The sequence below is a fragment of the Mizuhopecten yessoensis genome, unplaced genomic scaffold (assembly GCF_002113885.1).
Source record: "Mizuhopecten yessoensis strain PY_sf001 unplaced genomic scaffold, ASM211388v2 scaffold11041, whole genome shotgun sequence".
NCBI classification, from domain to species: domain Eukaryota; kingdom Metazoa; phylum Mollusca; class Bivalvia; order Pectinida; family Pectinidae; genus Mizuhopecten; species Mizuhopecten yessoensis.
This window is the reverse complement of record NW_018408849.1, coordinates 867,451-887,361: the sequence shown is the minus strand read 5'-3', so window position 1 is coordinate 887,361 and position 19,911 is coordinate 867,451. Positions and strand designations below refer to the sequence as shown.

The window sequence follows — 19,911 nt, the reverse complement described above, 5'->3', positions numbered from 1 at the left end:
AATCATTTGAATGACATCTTCTTTAAATTCCCTGACTTTGATTTCAGATTAGATTCATAATTATATAATTGAGCTGTAAATGAACATTAAGTCTGGAAAAAGAGAAGAAAGTATATGATGCATCATCAAATAGGGTAACCCTTTCACCCCTATGTTATTACTTCACTAAACCCAATGCATTCATCTGGATAAGTCCATTATAGTCTATAGCGGTGAAATGCTTAAAATTATGTAATCCTAAAACTTGACATAATAACAGTGCGGCAGGGTTCAATTGTACATTAAAGATTACGGTCGTATTCTAGCTTCAATCTAGAGGGAATTTCCCTTTAGCTCAGTGGTACAGCGTCTGACTAGGAATCTGGAGATCGAGGGTTCGATCCAGTGAAAGCACACTTTAATTCTCTTTCCTGTTACAACAGTATAAAAATGTCCCTTCCAGTCAATGCAAGCAGAGGAAGGCAGCCATATTGATTTATAAGGTATATACCAGCTCTATATTATACAGGTTATTGTCACCTGTTAAAACAATGGTCCCACTGTAGTTTTGATTCCACCAAATGAACCGGGACCAGTTTCTGTTGCTAAGGAAATGGAGTCCTTGACATTGGGGTGTATTGTGTACATGATAACAGATGTTATCTGATAACTAATGGCCGACACATCTCTGTGTCGAAGTCAAGGTATCGACTGACTTCTGGAAACAGGATACAGCTGAACAGGACATGGATTGTATGGTTGTAATGACAAAGTCATCAAGACTCTTGAATCTGTTGGCATTACACTTGTAACAGGGATGGTCAAGCTTTTGAAAGAATCAGATTACTAATAATTCTCGTAGAAGTTTGGTGTTGCTAATTGCAATCCACTTAAATGAGCGTCATTATTAAATTGATCAATAAAATTCATTCAATGACAGCAAAATGTTCACGTTTAGATCTGAACTTCGAAACAAGCTTGTTTAACATCTAAATACTCTGTGTATAATACTCTGTGAATAATACTCTTGTGTATAATACTCTGTCAAATATATCATACTACATAAACACAACATGTAATTTAGTCATATTTTAATGCTCAGTGATATATCTAGGACAGCTGTCCAAAGTCTCATGCAGATTAGATTAATGACGTACAACTTAACATAAAGAAATTATCTCGTAAAAAACAAGACACCCATTTAAATAAACAGAAATTATTTTGTAATTTACAGATGTTAATCAATAGTTGATTTTGGAATATTTGAGTTAAGCTCGTCATACTGTCCAATGTTTTGGCCTTGATCTAGCTGTATAGTGCAATCATACAGTGGTTTGTTTGTGTTTTACGTCCTATTAACAGCTATGGTCATTTAAGGACATGCCAGGTTTTGGTGGTGGAAGAAAGCCGGAGTTCCCCGGAGAAAAACCACAGACCTACGGCCAGTAAATGGCGACTGCCCCACATAGGTCTCCAACCTGCGACCCAGCGGTGGAGGGCTTAAGTGGTAGCAGAATGTCAGACGCCTTAACCACTTGGCCACCGCGGCCCCTCATACAGTCGTACATGTGATGACTTCAGAATACAATTAGTTAAGAAAATGAATTTTTATAAGAAACATGTTCATCATTTAAGCATTCTTGTACTGGAATGATGGAATCAGCATTATAAATTCTCTTTTACATTGAACATTATATTCATAAATCAAGACATGTTCATGTTGTACCATTCATCCAATGTTGTCTAAACAAAACAAGAGGCCCAGAGGGCCTGTATCGCTCACCTGAATATGTTTAAAATAATTGGTATGAAGTAGGTGCTGTAAGTACATATGAAATTTCAGAAAGATCCATCCAGTACTTGAGATATAGTGAGAACAAACTTCAAACAGAGCCCCACCCCTATGCAACCTAGGGGGGTCATACCCACCAATTATACAAAATTGAGTCCCCTTGACCCAAGGATGCTCCAGACTAAATAAGGATAAAATCCCATAATCCCGATGGTCGAAGAAGGATTTTAAAGGTTTTACATCTATTTCTCCTATTGGGCCCCACCCTTTTGCCCCTTGGGAGACCACACCCACTGCTTATACAAAACTGAGTCCCCTTGGCTCATTGATGCTCCAGACTAAATTAGGATAAAATCCCTTAATCTTTATGGTAGAAGAAGGATTTTAAAGGTTTTATCTCTATTTCCCCTATTGGGCCCCTCCTCTCTGCCTCCAGAGGGATCAGACACACCGTTTATACAAAATTGAGTCCCGTTTGCCTAAGGTTGCTCCAGACCTACCGTTTATACAAAATTGGTTCTCCTTTAACCAAGGATGCTCCACACCAAATATGGACCAAATCCTTTCATTCCTACAGACGAAGAATTTTAAATAATTATTTGCTATGTTTCCCCTATTTGGCCCCGCCTCTCAGGCCCCTGGGGGGCCAGACCCACAGTTTATACAAAATTGGTTCGGACGGACGACGGACGCTGCGGTATGGCATAAGCTCACCATGGTCCTTCGGACCAGGTGAGCTTAAAACTCAAGACATACTTTTAAAGCTTAAAAAATTCTGACGTCACATCCAACAAGAGCTGTCGCCAGGAAAGCTGACTAATACCCCCGCTTCCGCCAAGTTATGTGTATTTGAGAGTTTTACTATGAAAAGTACTTTTTTTTTTATATTTTTGTTAAAGGGTCAAAACTTCTACAAATATAACAGAATGCAAATTTCCCAAGCATATATGTAAAAGAAACTTGTTATCTAGTTGATATGAAGACCTGTTACTATATCTCACGATCTAGTTAGCTTCCACAAAGGGCGCCACTGTCACCTCCATTAAAAAGTGTCGAAACGTGAAATTAAAATGTTGGTGCACAGGACCATTTTTTCGCACAAAGGGGCATAACTCCATCAAAAAGGGTCGAAATTCCAAATTAAAATGCCGGTGCAACTACATAAGATATCGATCATTCATGCAAAGTTTCAATGAAATCCACTTGTTAGTTAAGGAGGAGTTTTCCGGACAAGTTACTGCGGACGACATCCAGACAGGGTGATTCCAGTATACCCCTCCCCTCCCCCCCCCCTCCCTAACTTCGTGGCGGGGGTATAATGATAGGGAAAATTCTGATTCTCCAGAGGGAGTTTTATGTTTTGAAGGTAAAAGATAGTGAGAGTCAAATACGGATTCCTCACATGTCTCTTGTGCTGATGTACTTCATAAGTTTAACCCTTTCACCTATAAAGTCTGCACAGTTGAACCTCACCAAATCAGAGGCTGGGCAAGTCCAGTTTGAATATGAGTTAATTTAAGTACATAAGTTTTAAGTCCATTAGAGATAGTATCAAAGTCACAAATAAATGGGCTGGTCGGGTGGCACAGTGGATAATCACTTTTCACCAAGGCATGCAGTCAGGGTTCGATTCCCTGATCTGATTGGAACAACGTATATGGGTTACCCGCCCGACCACAACCATGAAGTCCTTTAAGATGTGTCAAAATTAAATTTTAAAATAATGTAAATGTACGAGTATGCATCAGTTTTTGGTATTCTGACTACATTGTGGTTTATTAACCCCCCACCCCCTACCCCATCCCTTTCTTTCACTAATATGCAAATATTTCTGATTTGGTTATGAATTATATTGAAAAAGGGTTTGTATGTTAATTAACTAAAAGAGACAAATCTACAATAAGGATTTTGGATTTATATTACTGGGTAATACAAGTACTTTGTCTTTATGTACTGTTGAGAGAATTCAATTAACCCTTTCACCCCTATGGTTATTTAGTAGACTGTACCATGCATTGATCTGGATGAGTTCATTATGGTCTACAGTGGTGAAAGGGTTAATACATTAGACTACACGAGTACATTAAGCTCAAATCAGGAACACCCCACCCCACATCTTTGGGCTACAAATCTTAAAATTATACCATCCATACACCAAATTATGTCAAAATTTATGTTCACAGATTATGTTACGTTGAGTCATCGCTGTTGTTTACAGGTTACTGTGATGCAGTATAACAACATGTTAGCTTCGAGGACACAGGTGTGGCACCCTGTAACGTAAGTGTACCGGATCAAAGTCAAAGGTACCTGGGAGATATATGGGTGTGTGCCTCACTGTGGTATTTGTGTACCCTAAAACATAGCCAAAGGTGTGTCACAATAAATAGGTGATACTAATTTTATAGATGAAAGTCACACATGTGAGATATATGCAGAATGAAATATATGCCACGGCCCCTGGGCACTGGTGAATGAACTGGTGAATTCTTGGAAAGTATTGGTCATATACCAGGTATACAGGAGAAAAAGGGTACAGGAGTGTCCCATCCTGGAGTTGATGACAGTACAGGACATTATTATACTATACATGGACTGACATTAAGGAGACCACTCCATTGCACAATTTAAAATTGCAAAGAAGAGTTCCATTTATTTAAACCAAAGCATTCTCCCTTAAATAAAGAAGTTAATTTGTGATTTAAAAAGATTTTTCTGACTTACAGTTACTTCCCTTGGCAGGATATTCGGATGTATTCCTATTTCATTTTAATGCTGTGCATTTACAATTCCTGGACAGAAACATTGGTGAAGTGTTGTCTTTTAGGATCGGTTTATGGTAAAAAAAATCCTGAGTGGAACTAATGGAATTTCTGTGTCATTTTCTTTTGTTTTCAAATACTTAACTTAAATTTTGAACAACTGTAATTCTGTAAAATGTACATGTCTTTTTTGGAATATCGAATCTTCAGAAAAAAACTTAAATAACTATTTCAGAATTGTATTGTGATAATATATGTTAACTGGATAGAAGTATCTTTACTTAAATAGACTATACAGCTATCTCATTTATCCTTAACACTTAAAATGTAACTCTTAAGTATCTGTGTAGGCCTCTCAACTCTCTGATAATTTAATTTATAAATGCAAGTGGCAATATAATAATGTCAGACCAAAGTACAGTGGTGAAAAAAGTAGCGACATAATGATCACGTACATGGAAATTGGACTCATTTTAAAACACAGTAACTGATCATTGTAGAATGATTATCTCTTCAGCTGTTACTTAGGGTGTCACGTTCACCGGATATCAATATTGCTTGAGGTATATAGTCATTCTTGTTTACTGTAATTAACATAATAAGTTTCCCTCCCTTTTAAGTCCCCACCTCGGTTAGTATTCCAATTCAAAGGTTGGAATAGTTCATTATGAAATTTCAGGGGTGAATGAGTTAATGCATGCATTCATGTCCGTCAAAGACTGTCCTTGAACATACCATTATCATTAAATGGCCAGCTGATTCTTAATGTAGTGAAATCGACTGTGAACACTTAATGTCCTGAAGTGAACAATTATGATGAATGTTAACGCATTGACCCCTGAAGTTTCATAATGAACTATTCCAACCTTTGAATTGGAAGGGTTCAAATGTGTCTTCAGGGATGAATGTTAATTGACATTTCCTGTACAGTTTGCAGTTATGTCAGTACACATCAGGTTGTTATTTCTGGTTCAGGTGAAATACCATATGATGGTTGGAGGCATGGTAGGCTAGTGGTAGGACGCCGGGCTAGTGACTGAAGGGTTGCGGGTTCGAGTCACGTCACGGCACTATATGTTGAATCCAAGATACTTTATTCCGCTTTTTCCAGTCTACTCAGCTGTAAATGAGTATGTGGTTGGGCAGTGCAAGAATGCTTGTATTGTTTCGAAATGGCAGCATCGGCTGCATGCTCCCCAGGGAGTTGAGAAAGATATTGGCTGGTTGCAAAGGCCCTATAACCATGGATAATAATTTGTGAACTGCTTGGAGAGGATTACGAACTAGATTGTGATAAAGTGGTATATAAGAACCTTGAATTATCATCATAATTATTATTGATGCAAGCACTGTTAGATTATCTTTTAAGGCAGAGATTCACACTGATTGTCTACCATATTTCACAGATTTAAAAAAAGTTGTTTACTTGTTTAGTTTATTTTAGTAAAATTTTCTATATATTTACATATTCATACAAGGACAATTATAGGTTGCAGACCTTTTTAGGGAGTTAGAATATTTTGATATTTACCCTCAGAAACATTCAAGAGAAGAGTTTCAGATAAAAAATCTTTAATTGAAGAGAAACACATATAAAATTTGAGAAAGATCCCTCCAATACTTCCTGAGAAATAGAGAAAATGCAACTTAACAGTGAAAATTTAATATGCATGGCCACCTGTTGGTCATTTTCTTTATCTTAAATCAGTCAATTTTGAGAAAGTACTATCTGAGAAATAGCGATAACAAGAGTTGTTTAAGGACGGAGGACAGATGGATGGACCTCATACAAAGGGTGATTCAAATAGTCCCCCCCCCCCATCTGATGATGGTTGGCTAAATATTTCCAACGAATTTTGAAATCATCTTCAATGGAAATAAAACACAGGGCACAGTTGAGTAGGACACACTACCTTAAAACAACTTAAATCAGATATTATGGGGGGATTGGTTGAGTGTTTAGCACTCTGGCCTTCCACGCAGGTGGTCGTGGTTTGATCCCAGATGTCGTCATACGCATGGAGAAAGTGTTTTTCTCCTGCCCACACAACTCCAACAACCCCGGTGGAGTATAAAATGGTCTGGGGTGGATGTTGCTGTATCTGTGCTGTAGCATTCGAATTAGGTGGCACTATAAATGATACCGTTGGAAGCACGGTCCCACTACAAACAAAACACATTACATCTCCAGCACACACGCATATTTGTATACACACAGAAGGAGATATTAGCTAGGTGGCATAGGACAAGTAGTTAGCGCCTGATAAGGCAGCTCCTGCGAATTCCTCAAAATGGTATTGATTAATGTATAGGCTAATTGTATAAAATGTATTTCTATGTACTGTAAAGCACTTTCGAGTGGCTTATGTTAGCTAAATAGGGTGCTATATCAAATGTTGTACATGTATATTATTATTAATGCATGGATTATTTCCATCAACACACCTATATATAGTCAAACAGATAGACAAGATTCAGATAGATCTTTCAAATCTTTCGAATCTAATCATAACCATTGAAGTTTATTAGTAAACAGTATGTTTATAGATTTCTTTTTTCATTATTTAAACAAGAGGCCCATATGGCTGTATTATTCCACTACATTTTGTATCTTAAAGTGTGTCATAGACTTTTCTCATCATTTGCTGCAAATTTGTCTCAAGTTTGTAGTGTACTACTCAGTCTCTCTTCATAATCAAAATATTGTTTAAATTTTGGAAATAAGCTCCCTGAAACAAACACTTATTTAAAAAATTAAACATTTTAATCAACGCAATGTGAGTATTCCATAATAAAATTCACAATTGCAAAGGGGTCTTAATTACGCAAATCTATATATATTTATATATTTATTTCATAAATCACAGGAATATTTTGGTTTGATCCACAGTAACAGACTTAAAGTTTTGATGTTAATGATAAATTTCAATCTGCATGTCAAATTATATAAAGATAAATACCATGAATATTCGACCACAGTTTCTAAGCGTAATATTTACCTGTTAATTAACTATCAGATTTTAATATATACAGGATTTGAAATGTTTGACGCTATAATACTTCATATCTTTAACATAGTTCTACCACAAAATGCCACCTTATTCATGCTATGACAAAGAAACTATTACACTGAGATTCAGGTTACTCACAGTACAGTGTATATATATTTAGGGTTTAAGAAGGTAATTTTCAGTTAAAAAAAATAATCTCAAAATTGTAGTACTTTCTGTTTGCAAGTTGAAGGTAATATTTCACACTCACTGATCAATGTCACAGTTCAAATGACATCACACTCACTGATAAAATAATGTCACAGTTCAAATGACATCAAACTCAATGACATTAAATTCAATGATTAATGTCACAGTTCAAAAGACATCACACTCAATGATCAAATAGTGTCAAAGCTCAAATGACATCACACTAATCCAACCAAACTACACATGTAACACAGATCAATTTGTAAGCTTTGAAATCATCAAGTGAGTGCAATAGCAGCAAAATAAAATGGGGTCTGACTGGGATACATACCCAGGGTGTCAGACCTCGATCAAGACAAGAGCTTGGGACCAAATGAGCGATGGACATGATTGAGTGAGCTAGTCAATCATGTGACCGAATCGACCCAGTACCCAAAGTACCATCACATGTACGTATAGCGTAAATTTTGATGTAGGTACAAAGATCATAAACTGTATTTTATATGTGTCTACCTCAATAATTATCAATAGGTATATAGTTGGAGTCAATGTAGTAACATTATGTCAAAACTAATTTCATTTATTACTTAAGATTCATCAAGGGCTTTACATATATTTTACTGTAAAAACACATACAAAGGAGATTAAAAGATAAATTATTCAAAATTGGGTAGTCCTCCTGATCTCCATTGATAAACACATACAACACCTGTGGACCTGTATCTATACCCGTTAACTCACCTATTTGTGGGGAAAAACTCATATAAGTTTATTACTGGGGCCCTCTTTACCTGGTCATATTGTAATGTATGGGATATCATTGTGATTGACACTCACCTGAATCTACAATTTCTCATAATAATCCAGATCAATTCAACAGTGAATAAAAAAAACATGAAGAGTTCCATCTGATTTACCTGAGTGGAGATATCATCCTCGGACATTTCTGTTATAATTTCCTCTTAAATTGCCATCTGTATTATAATATTAATCCCACACAGAATAAAAAAAACTGGTCACCACGCGAAAATATTAGCACTGGGATATAGCCAGCGTACATATCACATTGATTTTCCTGTCCTTACTGGAAGCGTAACACCCACACAGACCACAAACTAGTATGCAATTTTTACCTGTCAGTTTCTCGTTAAATGGGCATTGACAGCTTACCTGAGCCACTTTAAATCCGGTTTGTAGTCATATGAAAATATTTGCCTTAGATCTCTGTAGATTACATCATTCGTACAAGTAGCCACAGGTCACCTCTGAATGACCTTTCAATTACCTCATACTTATTCCTGTGTTAGAACAGATTACATAAACCCACCATTTACGACATGTATTAGTTTCGGGCACTGTACACTGAAAGTTGGAGTTTTCTTTTTCTTTAAAAGATTTTGTATTAGATAGTTGACTTATAAACAGTTAAACAGTTAACCATTGTTTTCAATAGTACAATATAACATTACCATGATGAAACAACACTTTTGTTCATAATTTATAAAGGTATAATTATAATATATTTATAAAAAACTGAACTTTTGTCAACATAAATTTCCAGGTGGCAACGCTTGTTTTGTAGGGTTTTGTACTGTTTAGAGTTTTCTTATTGTATTATATATTTTGTTAAATTTTACAATGACAATAATGTGATACATAGAGAATAATTCCTGCCTTTTTCCATATCACACCCAGATAATCAACCCTCGACCAATATCAGCCCTCTGGCCGAAATGTTTTATTCTGTTTATTACATATACTTACTAAATTAAGATGAGGATAGATAGATCTTCTATCCTATGATCTATTTTTCTTTTGAAATTTTGAAAAACGAAAAATTTCATTAGGGTTCCGAATGACGTTGTTGGTGGTAGATGGTAAAAATTAGAAGTGTTCCAAAAGGGGTGTGATACATGTTTTGCGGGCTGAAACGGAGAGGGCTGATACGGGTTTAGGGGTGTGATACGGCAAGGACTGATATGGGTTAAAGTAATTGTGTCGTACCACATATACAAAAAAAAGGTATTTTTCAGAAAGTACGTAATAAATATTTTTATATAAAAAAATATAACCTTACTTTAAAAACTGAAAATAACATACTTTTCTTGTGATATCTGAAATTTTCTTTGAAAAGAATTTTGACATGTTTTAACATAATGATTTATAATATTACGATTGTTGTTGATTTAGATAAATTGACACAGCGCCATCAATGGTGTTAAATGGCACAGTCAGTGGTAAATACAGCTTTAAAACTGAAATTTGTCTGACATGTTCATAAGGATCACTAATATATTCTGTTAAATGGTAGATGTGTTCCCCATCTCCCTAGATAGAAAAATATATTGATGGAATCTATTTCATGAAGCAATTCTGACAATGGCTGATTATGAATGGGTCAGACACAGTGGGAGCTAGTAATCAATTTCATCTATTGATATAGACACAGTTCACCTGTAACAATTATCAATTTCAGCCACAGATATATAATGTCACATGACACACTGCTAACCTGATGCAAGCGGTAAGTTTGGAGAAAACTAAATCATGCTTGACTGCCTTTCCATACATGTGTGTACAGATAAATACTGGCTAAATGTTCTATGTTAAAGTGAGACAGATTTGAACACTTGTCTATAGGCCCCAGGACATCTCAGCATGTTTGAGCGTGACACCATTTAGCTTCACTTACGGCATTCACAGATATCCATCTATACACATAATAATAGCCTTCCAACTGACTCTTATGAACTCTACCAGTAAAATGAAATCTCATGTAAAAATAAAATATATACAACGTTAGAATCTCATTTTCAAATTACACAATTGACATACACAAATCATTAACAAAAATGGTACCATATGAAATACAGATGAATTTGAAATCAATACCAGATTTTGCACGTGTCACAAATTTGAAATGATCCAATTTACTGACACCTTTATACATATATATTGAGAAAATTCACAAGAAAATGAATTCTGACCATCTGATGTGCAATACTTTTTGTACACTATATTTTATGTATTTTCTTATATTGGCAAATATTTAGGAACATAAACCAAATAACCCTAGTATGTAGTATTACTGTGTAATGCCAACACAACAAACATTTGTGGAGTAATTTTTGTTTAATGCATCAGGGGGCTTGTTACCATGGCTACCGACACATACAAACAGATTGCCTTAAGAAGTTTGTGTCACTATACAGTATCTGTAAAATATGGAAATTGACATCACGATGTTCGACTAGTTGCACAAACAGACAGATTATGTACTTCGGTTTCTGCTATCCCACAATGTACAATAAACCACTCATCAGGATCTCTACTTGTACAAATACACATATAACAGTAAAACATATATGCATTGTTTACTGACATATTTGATTCCCTTGACGTGTAAATACATTTATTAATGTACGCAATTTAATTGGTCTCTGTAGACAGGTGGTCACTATTATCACCATTATTCTGATTGGTGTCTCTAGGCAGGGAGTTTATCCAGAAAGATGATATTTTGAAAAGAATAAATCTCTCTCTTATACAGATATGGCATATACATTAGGTTTATGAACCCATAAAAGGGTAAAAGTACTAGCAACACCTGTCTTCAGTTTTGTTTATTTATATATCATTTGATAGTTTGTCTTGATAAAATTTACAGGGGGCTGGGGGGTATCACACATACATGTCAGTCCTGTGTCCTGTAGTATTACTGGGGTGGGTATAGGGATGTATCAATATATATTCACCAACAAACACTATAACAACAGACCATAAAGAGGTTTAGTTCAAAGCTATACAACAATGGACCCATACTCGTACGCTAAACAGAATAATGGTCAACATAAACAAACGGAATGAATCAAAACGGATGACCTTGCAGATTAAACCTTAAAACCAGACTTAGTTTCTCTGGGTAAGAAATGTTGTTGGTATTTAGGCTTATATATATCTAAATTGGTCGTCCCTTAATCACATAAGCTACAATGTGTAACATTGTATATACATGAATGCATTTCATCAGCGGTTCTGCATGACTTATCATGTATGTTCTGCATGACTTATCATGACACCTTTGATTCACTGATACCAAACTTCAAGGTAGCTAAGTCATTCAAACCTGTCTAATCTGACACATTATGAAAAACAACCTGATTATACAATGCCTCATAATATTAGACTGGATGTCAAAATACACATGTATTTTTAGGCTATGGTTTCATTAGAAATGAGATAACAGTACTAGTATTATGTTGAATTAGAAAAGACGTCAAAATAATCAGAGGTCAGAATAGACAGGATGTCAGAATAATCAGAGGTCAAATTAGACAGGACATCAGAATAATCAGAGGTCAAATTAGACAGAATGTCGGAATAATCAGGGATCAAATTAGACAGGGGTGTAAAATACTCAGGGGTCAAATAAGACAGTTTTCACTAAAATAATGATGAGTAGTAATTTCTTGCAGTAAAACAAAATATTTTAGTGATGAAGACAACAGGTTTAATAAAATAGCAGTTAAATAATCGAAGTCCTCCTGTATCAGCCTAGATCTAGGCCAGCAAGATTGATTAATTTAACTTAAAAACTGCTTGTTTCAGGATTGTTGTAAAATAAATCATGTTTTTAATATTGATAAACAGTAGTTTCCATAACACAAATATTTCTTACCTTGGTGTAGTTCTATATAAATGTGTACACACTCCATACATCACTAAGCTATCACTATAGTTTTACGTAGTTAAATAATCCAGTAATATTCACACATAGTAATCCAGCTACAGACTGAAGTTAAGAAATTTCTTTACAGAAGACAGTATATAGTCCATGGATCGGTCAGGACGGATAACAGGGGTGACCCTACTCTGATGAAGGTCTGACAGCTATAGAATATATCACTAGTGTATAAATACACTGCCAGCAACACATGTTGCTATAATTGTGGTTTATGCTGATTTGTCCTATATACTTCTGTCACCATCTGAATCACAACATGGGAGGGTGTGACTATAAAATACGAATGTGCTAACAGGCATCAACAGGTGATAAGACATTTTCCTTGTCTGTATCACAACTTAGGAGAGTGTACTACAGGATTTTAATGTCTATAATTAAACATGTATCAAAACACTTGTCTGTATCACAACTTAGGAGAGTGTACTACAGGATTTTAATGTCTATAATGAAACACGTATCAAAACATTTGTCTGTATCACAACTTGGGAGAGTGTACTACAGGATTTTAATGTCTATAACGAAACACGTATCAAAACACTTGTCTGTATCACAACTTAGGAGAGTGTACTTCTTGAAATCTGAACATTCCTTCTATATCAAAGATATAATTTGGAAACTGTTAGCTAATCAAATTGTAATATTCATTCATTCATTTATATGCACTGATTATGCAAAACTTAACAATGATCACAGAACTGAGGTACATTGTGACACAAATATCTAGAAAAACATGATCACCACTTGATATCATCTAGAAATTCTAACGAGACAACTGACATTGATGACAACATAAGGTGATGGACATCAAACCTTCGTCTGACAACATCAGACACTGATCACGATACCCAAAGATGGACAACCTCCGTCTGACAACATCAGACACTGATCACGATACACATCAGACACTGATCACGATACCCAAAGATGGACAACCTTCGTCTGACAACATCAGACACTGATCACCATTCCCAAAGATGGACAACCTCCGTCTGACAACATCAGACACTGATCATGATACACAAAGATGGACATCAAACCCTCGTCTGACAACATCAGACACTGATCACGATACCCAAAGATGGACATCAAACCTTCGTCTGACAAAATCAGACACTGATCATGATACACAAAGATGGACATCAAACCCTCGTCTGACAACATCAGACACTGATCACGATACCCAAAGATGGACAACCTTCGTCTGACAACATCAGACACTGATCATGATACCCAAAGATGGACAACCTTCATCTGACAACATCAGACACTGATCACGATACACAAAGATGGACAGCAAACCTTCGTCTGACAACATCCGACACTGATCACGATACACAACGATGGACATCAAACCTTCGTCTGCCAACATCAGACACTGATCATGATGCCCAAAGATGGACAACCTTCATCTGACAACATCAGACCCTGATCACGATACACAAAGATGGTCAACCTACGTCTGACAACATCAGACACTGACCACGATACCAAAAGATGGACACCCTTCGTCTGACAACATCAGACGCTGATCATGATACCCAAAGATGGACAACAAACCTTCGTCTGACAACATCAGACACTGATCACGATACCCAAACATGGACAACCTTCGTCTGACAACATCAGACACTGATCGCGATACCCAAAGATGGACAACCTCCGCCTGACAACATCAGACACTGATTACGATACACATCAGACACTGATAACGATACACATCAGACACTGATCACGATACACAAAAGATGGACATCAAACCTTCGTCTGGCAACATCAGACACTGATCACGATACCCAAACATGGACAACCTTCGTCTGACAACATCAGACACTGATCACGATACCCAAAGATGAACAAAGTACAGTGTATCGACAAAGTAAAGAGAAGCAGTCGTGTTACGTTTTCTGTCAAGTTACTTCCTGTTGTATAGATGGACAAACCAGCTTAAGGTCATTGGAGTGTATTGATAAACGGAAACAGGAAGTACATCCCTAGTTGAAAATCCAATGTAGGGAGACAGTATCACAATTTCCGCGAATTCTAATGTTTAATATTAAACTGATGAATATTGTATGTTTATTATTGACAGAACAGTGTGTTCTCTCAATATTAAAGTATTTCAAAGCAATCCAGGCATTAATTCAGGTTTGTTTATCAATGAGTCACATGTGTCCATTTTTCTGCACTTCAGGAACCTGGCTACCTATTTCACTATTGTGAAGTTTTTCAAGACCGATAACTCTTACCTGCAATTACTATGTGTATATGGTTTTATTATAAAATGTCAATTTTTATATCGTGTATAGAGAATTAATTTTACACAATTTCAGCATTTATTAAATTGATATACATTAATGCAATACTAATATATGTCAGTATCATTTTTATTGACATTATTTTGTGAAAATATTGTGTCTTTCATTTTTTTTTTCAAAATTCACTCCTTTTTACATAAATTTCCATTTAAAATCCTTAAAATTCTGACAACCTATATTTTTTTTGTGGCAGAAAATTTTCTTCACTTTAAAGCAATATAACTACAAAATTTGAAGAAATTCTACTGAGAAATGGTGACACAATCCTATTACCTTAACTCATTATAACGCGTCAGAGTCACCAACGTCATAAACAATTGCCATCAGGGCTTCATATGCAAATTAGAAATTTGCAAATGGTATATCGTGGTTTTACTGTCACAAATTATTTTGATTGACCAATCAAATGCCGTGTTACATCACAAATGAATTAGAATTGTTCATCTACGTATTGCTTAAAATGGCACAATATAACATATCATCTCCACATTAGGATATATAGCAGGTGCGTTTATAAGTTTGATTACGGTAACTATAGTAAAACAGCTTATTTGTGTACCTATAATCCTACCTACAATTTACATACATCACCTATAAAATCAATGATTCGTCTTACTGAGTTCTCTTCAATGACCTTTATGGATTCAGTAAAAAAACAATTAGATTTTAACCTTGTACAACAAAATAGGTAGCTATATTTCCATGGTCTTTTATATCCTCATGTTTTCCTTTAAAGATATATAAATATTAAAAAAACATAAATATTAAAAAGCACTATAATCGTACCTTGAAAGATAATTTATTTGACCAAATTGGATACAAATACAACCCTTAATCCTTTCAGCCCTATGCAACTTTAGTAGACTCTACCATGCATTGATCTGGGCGAGTCCATTATGGTCAACAGTGTTGAAGGGGTTAAATTCATTCTAATGATTTAAGTGCTTATATATAACAAGCCAAACTGAATGAATCAATGGTATTGAGGTTCTCAAGGACAAGTTTTAAAAAAAGAAAAGAAATTGAGAGCCTATATATATATATATGTTGATTCACCCTAAAAAAGCTTAAAACAAGCCAAACATGACTCTTGGCGTTGTGGTTCTTAACGAAAAGTTTAAAAAAATGAATTTGATGGATGGTGAAGGGAATAGGAGAAGTCAAAGATTGAAAACATAATAAATGAGAGGCTGCTGTATGTATACCACTACAATGGAACTGTCGTGATTATAACTGATGCGGCGTTACATTATACCTTTAATTAACTGAAATAAAATGTCACAGCATTGGTTTATGAAATTCTTTAGTCTACATTAAGGACATATATATTCGAGAACTCTCAGAGGGTTGATTTAATTATTGGTGATTACTAATGATATATGAACTTCAGTAGGTGATAAAACTGTCCAAGGTTCACTACGTACGGTTACATTCAGTACTACAAGTAGGCGAGTCAGCAGAATTTTTTTCTTGAATAAAACAGAATGTGTCAGTCCAATATCAATTCAGCAATGAGTTGTACAAGGCCAACACCAGGTGTTACATCTCTGTATAAATATACATATCCTACACTGAATGTTAAAATCATTCAGACATCACAGCGAGACACTCAAAACCAATCAAGTATGAAGCTTTTGTACCGTAATTTACCTTTGATAAACCCACTATGCCTGGTGATAAGCCCACCCCTGTTGTTACTATAGTAAAACCTGTCTAATACGACCCCTGGGCATTCTGACATCTTGTCAAATTTGACATACAGAAGCCAGTTACCTATGAATTCCATATCTTAACACTAAATAAAACTTGTGTAATCTGACACCCTGTCTCATCCAGACAATATGTTGGATATCACAGTGTGTCAGATTAGAAAAGTATATGTCTTCATAGGAATAATCAAATTTTATGCATAATGAGACAGTTGAAGTGGTTTAAGGCCATCCAGTATAAATAATTTCTGAGCAATTGAATGCATTTAAAGGTTTTATTTCAGATAAAATGAAAGGTTTATCCAAATATTTTGTGAGTTACTAGAATAGTAGATTTTAATACATTTGTCTTGACCCCATCATTCTAAACCTATTTGCTGAACATGATAATTTGTTCTAGTATAAATTCAAAAAGACTGAAATAAATATCAATATGATAGATGTCAATTTCATTATTATCAATAAGGTAGTAAACCTGAAACCATCTGTCAACACTTTATATGAGCTGAGCCAAGGCAATCAAATTTGTATCCTACTTTAAATATCAACCACTTGAGGTAGTCTAATATTGTAACATATCAATTTAGTTCTGAAGTACAATTTTCATCATTTTGTCTAGGACAAGCATACTGAATTGCTGTGTCAACACATGTGAACTATACAGGTCTCCCAGTTGTATCAGTAAATAATAATCAGAGCCATGCATGCATCTCACCTAACTTCAGCATACTCCGTTTGTAATGCAGTCACATCAGAGCAGCGACGTCAATTTCCAGGATTGACATCAATCAACTAAATCCTCTTTTCATTCCCCATAGGGTGACTATTGATCAGGGCTCAGAAGTTCAATGGCTGATCAGCTTTATAAGTCGATAACGGAAATGTTCAAAAAGCAATTAAAAAAAAAGTACCGAAAAATTTACAAAAACTTAAAAAAAAAATGTATATTTTTCTTGTTTTTAGATAGTTATTTTGAATATCTGTAATGTAATTTGAATTTTAAATGGCATCATTTTGGAAATAAAGAAGATCTAACCTTTGATGAGTTGTTGTCAAGCTGATTAATCAGGCTAGGAAAAGCTAGGGTTCAGGTGCTGTTTAATCTGTTTATACTTAAATATTCTGTGTTTCTTTTCCAAGTTATGGTGGTGAGGTAAAGTGAAATTGCTGATATCAGCATCACCTAGACCTTCATGTCATTTATTGTTACAGGCCCTGACACTGTACATATACCTCTCCAAAAACTCATACAGGCCCTGACACTGTACATATACTTCTACAACAACTCATACAGGCCCTGACACTGTACATATACCTCAAAAACATCTCACACAGGCCCTGCTACTGTACATATACCTCTACAACAACTCATACAGGCCCTGGCACTGTACATATACCTCTACAACAACTCACACAGGCCTAGCTGATTGCTGTACATATACCTCTCCAACAGCTCATACAGGCCCTTTCACTGTACATATAACTCTACAACAACTCATACAGGCCCTGGCACTGTACATATACCTCTACAACAACTCATACAGATACTCCAGTTTCCTCCTACATTAATATCAGAACTCCCCCCAACCCAACCCTGTGTGCTACTGTCGATGCCAACAAAAGTAATTACTATGAGTTGATATGTTTTCATCAATCTTAAAAAATCAATAAAGTTCAATTTAACATACATGTATATCATCATACTTCATCTTTATAAAAGCATTTCTGATTGGATGACACTGCTATGTTGAAGATTTCCAAAACCTACACAAACACTTCTCTTAGTAACACATGAAGGACCTATGACTGTATACCAATACCTCTTCCTGTAACTCACAGTCCTGGCCCTAACACTGTGTATGAATACATCTTCATGTAACTCACAGTCCTGGCCCTAACACTGTACATGTATTTCTCTCTGTGTGACATACACAGGCCTTAACACTGTATATGGATACCTCTTCTTGTAACTCACAGTACTGGCCCTTACACTGTATACAAATGTTTCTTTCTGCAACTCACAGTACTAGCCCTAACACTGTTTATGGATCCATCTTCCTGCAACTCACAGCACTGGCCCTAACACTGTATATGGATACCTCTTCCTGCAACTCACAGCACTGGCCCTAACACTGTATACAAATGTTTCTTTCTGCAACTCACAGTACTAGCCCTAACACTGTTTATGGATCCATCTTCCTGTAACTCACAGCACTGGCCCTAACACTGTATATGAATACCTCTTCCTGCAACTCACGGTACTGGCCCGAACACTGTATATGGATATCTCTCCCTGTAACTCACAGTACTGGCCCTAACACTGTATAAGGATACCTCTTCCTGCAACTCACGGTACTAGCCTTAACACTGTATATCGATATCTCTTCCTGTAACTCACAGTACTGGCCCTAATACTGTATATGGATAACTCTTCCTGCAACTCACGGTACTGGCCCGAACACTGTATATGGATAGCTCTTCCTGTAACTCACAGTACTGGCCCTAACACTGTATATGGATACCTCTTCCTGCAACTCACGGTACTAGCCTGAACACTGTATATGGATATCTCTTCCTGTAACTCACAGTACTGGCCCTAACACTGTATATGGATAACTCTTCCTGCAACTCACAGTACTGGCCCTAACACTGCATGTTCATGGATATCTCTTCCTGTAACTCACAGTACTGGCCCTAACACTGTATATGGATATCTCTTCCTGTAACTCACGGTACTGGCCCTAACACTGTATATGAATACCTCTTCCTGTAACTCACGGTACTGGCCCTAACACTGTTTATGGATATCTCTTCCTGCAACTCACAGTACTGGCCCTAACACTGTATATGAATGCCTTAATCTTCCTGTAACTCACAGTACTGGCCCTAACACTGTATATGGATAACTCTTCCTGCAACTCACGGTACTGGCCCTAACACTGCATGTACATGGATATCTCTTCCTGTAACTCACAGCACTGGCCCTAACACTGTATATGAATGCCTCTTCCTGTAACTTACAGTACTGGCCCTAACACTGTATATGAATACCTCTTCCTGTAACTTACAGTACTGGCCCTAACACTGTATATGAATACCTCTTCCTGTAACTCACAGAACTGGCCCTAACACTGTATATGAATACCTCTTCCTGTAACTCACGGTACTGGCCCTAACATTGCATGTACATGGATACCTCTTCCTGTAACTCACAGAACTGGCCCTAACACTGTATATGAATACCTCTTCCCGTAACTTACAGTACTGGCCCTAACACTGTATATGAATTCCTCTTCCTGTAACTTACAGTACTGGCCCTAACACTGTATATGAATTCCTCTTCCTGTAACTCACAGTACTGGCCCTAACACTGTATATGAATGCCTTAATCTTCCTGTAACTTACAGTAC

The 19,911-nt window shown here is 36.1% G+C and overlaps 1 protein-coding gene across 1 annotated transcript in view; it reads right to left on the bottom strand.

Moving 5' to 3' along the window:
• LOC110464907 (oxysterol-binding protein-related protein 1-like) overlaps nt 1–19,911 on the bottom strand; it is a 126,459-nt gene that overhangs the window by 84,312 nt on the left and 22,236 nt on the right. The window lies entirely within an intron of this gene.